The sequence below is a fragment of the Corvus cornix genome, chromosome Z, assembly GCF_000738735.6.
Source record: "Corvus cornix cornix isolate S_Up_H32 chromosome Z, ASM73873v5, whole genome shotgun sequence".
Lineage (NCBI taxonomy): Eukaryota > Metazoa > Chordata > Aves > Passeriformes > Corvidae > Corvus > Corvus cornix.
The window spans coordinates 59,907,739-59,914,209 of NC_046357.1; the positions used below are offsets into that span (position 1 = coordinate 59,907,739).

General features: G+C 35.8%; 1 long non-coding RNA gene across 2 annotated transcripts in view; it reads left to right on the forward strand.

The window, feature by feature from the left end:
• The window catches only part of LOC109143676, a 43,285-nt gene that overhangs the window by 34,885 nt on the left and 1,929 nt on the right, over positions 1–6,471 (forward strand). For both annotated transcript variants that reach the window (XR_005603916.1, XR_005603915.1), the window contains exons 3-4: positions 4,449–4,550; positions 5,112–5,193. This is a non-coding gene — a long non-coding RNA (uncharacterized LOC109143676). The remainder of the gene's footprint in view (positions 1–4,448; positions 4,551–5,111; positions 5,194–6,471) is intronic.

Genomic DNA, 6,471 nt, shown 5'->3' on the forward strand with positions numbered 1-6,471 from the left:
TGGTATTACCATTATTCAGTGAATGTCTTGGTGGTTCTAATTGCCAAACACTTGAAAGCACAGACAGAAAAAGGGAAGGTATTTGAAATCATAGATTAGTACAAATATAAGATCTTACCATTGTATAGGGTGGGAAAAAGCACCCAACCAACCAAACCCCACCCCGCAACCAAAACCCCAAAATCCTCAGCCACCAAACCTCTGCCCATAAGGAAGCCTCCACAAATACTGTATCAAATTCCCTGCTGTTTGTAAGATTCACCTCTGGAAACCAATCAGACTGTAACTGTCTTCCAGGACCACTGCTACTGCATGCTTCACTGGGATCAACAGCATATTCTGGTTATCCAAATACTGTATCTATATTCAGTCACTCCCTCATCTGTGTGTTCCAGTTCGCCAAGAAACTACACTCCCTGGATAGCTTGTATTCTCTCTCTGAGATAGAAAGAAAAAAAAAATTCCTTCAGCAAATCCAGGGGAACATTCTGAATTTTAATTCATTTCAGAGCAAAAAGTATCATGATAATATTTTCATAATATTTTCTCTTAAAAACTGAAACTCACCCTTCAGCTTTCATCAGCGGCCAGAGTAATTTAACCTACAGTATGACAAGTGGAATGATAAGACTGAAAACCCTAGGTTTAAATTAATTTTTTTTAAAAACATAATTTTTATCTGAAAGCCTTTCTCAGTTCTACCTTTCTTGATGATAGTGTTTGAGGAGCAATCAGTTCTATGTGAAGATTAAACAAGTTGGTAGCTTCCCATACAGCCCTGTGACTCATTCTGAAAATCTCTGCGCTGATATCAGCATGTTGAATACCAGAAAGAAAGCGACCCAGCAGTGACTCTGGGTAGCTTCATGGACTGAAGCAAATATTTACATTTATTCAAACAACGGGGAGGTGGGGTGGCACAATGAAAGCCATATTTGTCCTAAGAGTTATGTCACTGTTCCAAACACAGCTTCTCTGTGCAAAAAACAAGGAGCATTTTAATTACCCTTCTCCTCCCCCCTCACCAAAATATTTTTAGGATTACTTGACTGTGCAAACTGTGTGATAGCCAGTTGTCAGGAACAAAGGACATTGTATTTCTGAGAAAAAGAAATGGTCTGAGTAATCAAAATTCTCTGAGATGCACAAAAGGTGAAAAAGTTCTCCCCGATTTGATCACTTGTGTTATCAACTGGGCAGTTAATAACTTTGCCTAAATAATTGGATTGTAAAATATATACATATTGTGAAATTCCTCTCATGTTCACTGGAAAAGCCTGCCGTTTAGAAAAAACTGATTCTCAGAAAATGAGTAGGAGGAAAGCAAATATGAACTACTGTTAATCGCCTTCTATACTCATGTACTGCTTTAATATAACTGTAGCACTTTTCTTCAAACATTTGAACAGTTGCCTGGAAATCAGTATAACTTAAGGATAGAATAAGCAATCTAGAAAGCCAGACTACCAAATGCCAAGTTCATAATTTCTTTTCCTTGGTACAACAAATGCTTTTAGGTAGAATTCAGTAAATTGAAAATGCAGAGGAAGTATTCAGATTTGTTTTCTATGTATAAAACATTTAGGCTGCCTCCTGCAAGCCTAGCCATAGGGTCAGATCTGACTGTAACATACTGAGATCTCCTATCATTTCGATGCACTCAGGACTGGGGGGCATTGATAACCACTCTGTTATTGTCTCTCTTCCTTCCTTTCCTAAAGAAATGTCTTTGGTTTGCTCTTTTTTTGGCAGTTTGCTTTGTATTTTTTTTTCCCTAAAAAGGCAGCACAATCACTTTATTACAAATAGTGCTTTATGCTCTATTGCTTAATTCTGATTTGCCTGATAAGACGCATGGTATTGTTTAGACATTCATCCGGTAAGATGATGGGAACACTTCTGACAGTAAAACATGGACAAAGAATTAACCAAGCGATTTTCTACAACTTATCTCACAGATAGCATTTATTGTTCTCTCTCTGTAGTATTGGTTCTTGGAAATTTACTTGGAATACAAATAAAATAGTATTTTAGAGTCAAAAGGAGATTTTCTTTCTTCAAAATGAAACTAGTAGCAATAGCCATATTACCAACAATAGTTAAAATTATAGTTTCTAAATCTTAAAACCTATTTTTAATTCAGTATTTCATGCACTGTTTTAATGCTTTTACAACTTTAATGGTTCTGAAAAAGCCTCACATAATGCCATCTGAAAAAGTAAACTGTCTTCTATTTCGTAGGGATATAACATGCACTGAAGATAAACTGTCTCCAACCACATTGAAGAGAAACACTGTACTAAAAGACAGACCTAACACAAAAACATTTTTAATTTTGTTGGGTATTTTGTTCTTCAAGTTCATAATTCATAAGCCAAAATTTACTGCATTCTAACAATAACAGCTTCCTTCACAAAATCAAAGCAGCATCCTTTCTAAATTTTAAAGGTTTCCGTGGTCTCATAGGTTTCCAGAAGGTGAGCGATGCAGTCATTGTGTGAAAGGGTTTAAAAGTATTATAATGTTACATCTGGCAACTGTAAAATTTTTGGACCCAGCAATGCTGACAAATTTGCACTGAGGATAACTGTTTACAGGTAAAAGCATGATTTCAGCCTTTTGGGCTGCTTGCTCTCCATATGAATTTCAGACAAAAATGGGAGAAAAAATTTTCAAAACTGCTCAGGAATACTCACTTGGTTTTTGCAGCCCGCTTTTGAAAATGAAAAAAAAGAAAAAAAAATTGAACAAGAAAAGATCCCAACAACAAACCAAGAACAACACTTCCCTCTCTGGCCTAAACAGAAATTCTGTTACTGGTATTTATTTATTTATCAGGTATTTGTATCATGTGGTCCCCTACCAGCAACTAAAAGACATATCAAACATCCTTCTTTTGAGACCAAGCCAACAAAACCAAGCAAAATTATAAGAAAATGTCAGTTCTGGAGACCAGACATGTTTGCTGGAAAAGTAGGCTTTTAAAAGGACTTCATAAAGATTGCTTACCCAATTGGTGGTATGTTAAAGCATAGAAAATTCTGTGGTGGAGGGAAAGAAATTGTTTTATTTTCACTCTAGACATACTTAGTAGGGAAATTTAGTCTCCGGCCAATGGGAAGGTCAAGTGTAGGCAGCATTAATCTCTTTTTAATTTATGTAAGGAAAAATGTTCTGTTTGTTTCAGGGCAGGATGCTCTTAAACTGTTTCTATAGTAAATTCATAGGTATTCTGAGAAAGACAAACTTGCTGTAAGAGAGCACATTTAAAGTGAAACAAAGCCTCATTTGCTGTAAGGTGATTGATGCTTTCTACTGATCTCACGTTTATTTGGTATATGCTAATTCTTTATATCAAAGACACATCTTTTAGACTTGGTTCAGGAGTGTTGGCAAGATGAAAAATACTAGCACAAGCTTTTTTGACAGCTTAGTTACTCCTTAAGATTATTAAACAAAATCTCCAGTCTCTCAGTTGATTATATAGCGTTATATGAGATGCAGCTACCAGACATTATTTCACACTGAACTTCACCCATCTTGACTAACCAGTTCTCTTTTTCAAAGAGAAATGCAGAGAAAGATTTTTTTAACTTCACACGATTCTACAGCACTTCCAATATTTTACCACTCCCTTCAAAAGTGAGGGCTCACTTTTAAGAAGATGCACCAGATTTCCGTCTTTTCTCATCACCTTGTTTGTAGGGTAATGGTAGTTCACCTTCCAAAGGCAGAGATGCTGGTCTGTCTTTGCTCTCCCAGTGCAATGTTTCTGGCCTTCTGATGGATGATTCAAGAGCTCCTGCTTGGTTCTTCATGAGTCAATGTAACCTTGAGATCAATACTAGACCTGGCAGCCGGCAGGGAGACTTCAAAGAATGTTAACTGCTCTTTTGAAAGCAGTTTTTTTGGCCTCAAAATGTCATAACCAGACTGTCTTGGCAGAATCTTTAAAGTCCCAGTTTTCAGATGTGAAAATGTTAGCCGTATTTTTCCCCCTCCTTTAACAGTTTTTTTGTGAACCAGAGCGAAATTCATTTACTAGCTGGTTCCCACTAGCAGGAAACAATCATCCTAAAACAGAAAATGTACTGAATTTACCTTATTCTTGGGCGTTCCCTATTGTCTCTGAACTACATACCTTACACAGTGGAATGTCTTTCAAAGACAAAATTTCAGTGGTATAGAAATAGGAATGGCCTGGGTGTTGCTCATCACCTGTTATTTTACCAAGTGTTTTGAAATTGTTTGTCCTTCCCGAAAGCAAACTAAGTCTCAAAAGAGCTAAGGTGATACAAAATGACAGAAAAGAAATTAATTATATTTACTATTTATCCATGGGTTTTTTTAAATTCTGTTGCTTTTATCCATTTGAAACAGGCATAGCTTTGCAAAGTGCTTTCAGATACTTTGCTCTATAATACTGAATCTTTTTTTTTTTTTTTCAGTTCTGTAAATCAGATAAAAAGTTACAAGGAAGTCCATGCTGGAAGAAGGCATGCAGATTCCTTTATGCCACACAAGGATTTTGCAAGACCAAGGTCAACCAGGTAAAGAGGAAGCTAGAAAAATATATGTAAACTGTTTAAAAGCAAAGTTAAAGAGCCAACGGGAATACTTTTTAAATGAGCATTGAATTTTCCATTGTCTAAACAGTCAATTTGTAGTTCAGTTTTAAGTTATTTGACTAATTTTAGGAGAAGATCAAATTTCATGGTCTGTCTTTAAGTGGCAAATCAGAGTAAATAATTATCTTCTGACTATGAAATCCTGTTAATTCCAATTAAGGAATCCAAGTCACACCTAAATCTTTGAAGCTTTTATGTTTCAAAAATAAAAACCAAGGTGTTCACGTTCTTGGATATCAGAAACACAACACCTGGAAACACTTGTTTCCTTCTAGCAGTCTCCTGAAATCTTTGTTTTGGCCCTTGTAGTTTTTCTCCACTTAACAGTCAAGAGATACAGAGGAATAAAAGTTCTAACCACATACAGCTTTTACTTTAGCACTTCTAGTAGAAGGCTTTTTTCCCCCCAGCTTTGATTCCTATTTAAATGGAATTTTAAATCATGTGATAAATATATCCCTGATTAAATTACTCTTTATCCAGTTACAGTTGTGAGTGGGTGACAGCTACAGCCTGTATTTTCCTTGAAGTAATTTCAGCATAACGTGAGGGGATATTTGAGAAGGTATGTTAAGAATATTCTTTAATTTTCTTCATAGTGAAAAAATTTCATGTAATTGTTGGCCTACTTCCCAAAACCTTAGCTGGAGAAGGAAAGACTGCATATTGCACATTCACATTAGATTCAGAGAGAGTATACATCCTAGTGTTTAACTTCCACGCCAAGCAATAAAGGTAAAAAAACATTCAAGAGAGTCACAGTTTTATATCAGGAAGTTAGTTCTTTTCCCTAGATTAAAATAATTGAAAATAATAAAACCTGTTTTGAATCTCCAGTCAATATCCTACTTAACGTCACCCTGAGAAGAAATTTTTGCCAAGATTTTTTCTTCAAGCTTTTTTTTTTTAAGTAGTCATAAGCTGGGGAAGGAATTAAAAAAACCCTAGAAAAGTTAAACCAGCATGGCATTGATATTTGAGGGCTTGCCTCATTTTTCTTCCAGCTACCTGTATTACCCAGGTTGATCTCAGAAGCAAAACTGAAAAGGCTCATTTTTAAAAATACACATCTCTCTATCTGATAAATCATGATGACCAAAGCAAAATATACATCTTGGATTTTAATTCTGAGAGACACAGAAATATTCTATATTGAGAAGCAATGGAACTAGTCACAAAGCACAAATCAATTTCTTGATTTTTTACCTTTTCTTCACACTTGATATTGCTCAAGATTGGACAAGATGGATCCCTGGAAATGTGGCTTGGATGAGCAGAACCTTATAGGACTATCTCAGAATGAACCAAGCCCACATACATCAACTGCTGCATGTACTCGTATCCCTTCGGAAAGTGTAAAATAGTTTTTAAATGGGAGCTTGACTTCTATTTAGTAAACATTGCTTTAGGGAGAGAATTTCATGCCTTCACTGGCAATAGGAATACTGTCAGACTTGGCAAAACAAAACAGTTTTAGATGATGTTTAAGTATCAACACCTCTTTCACTGTCTGTATGCTCAAAATACTCATCACCTGTTGGAGTGTCTAGGTCAATTTTAGTTCTTTTATTCTAATTTTTTTCTTACTGTAGAAAGGATAAAATCTTGGGGAGTTTCTTATGACTCTGAAATACTTAAAAGAAAAGTCTACCTCCTAATCTTCTGCACAAAAGCAGCCTCAAAGTCAGAGACTCTATATACAACAGTTACTGCTTTACTTTTCAGCCGCTTCCAATATAACTGATTAGCTGCAGCTCTCAACTGCACCAGTAGGCACAAAAAGGTTAAGGCAAACTCTTGTAAAACAGGAAAGAAAAAGACAGCAGGGCAACACTGATGAATT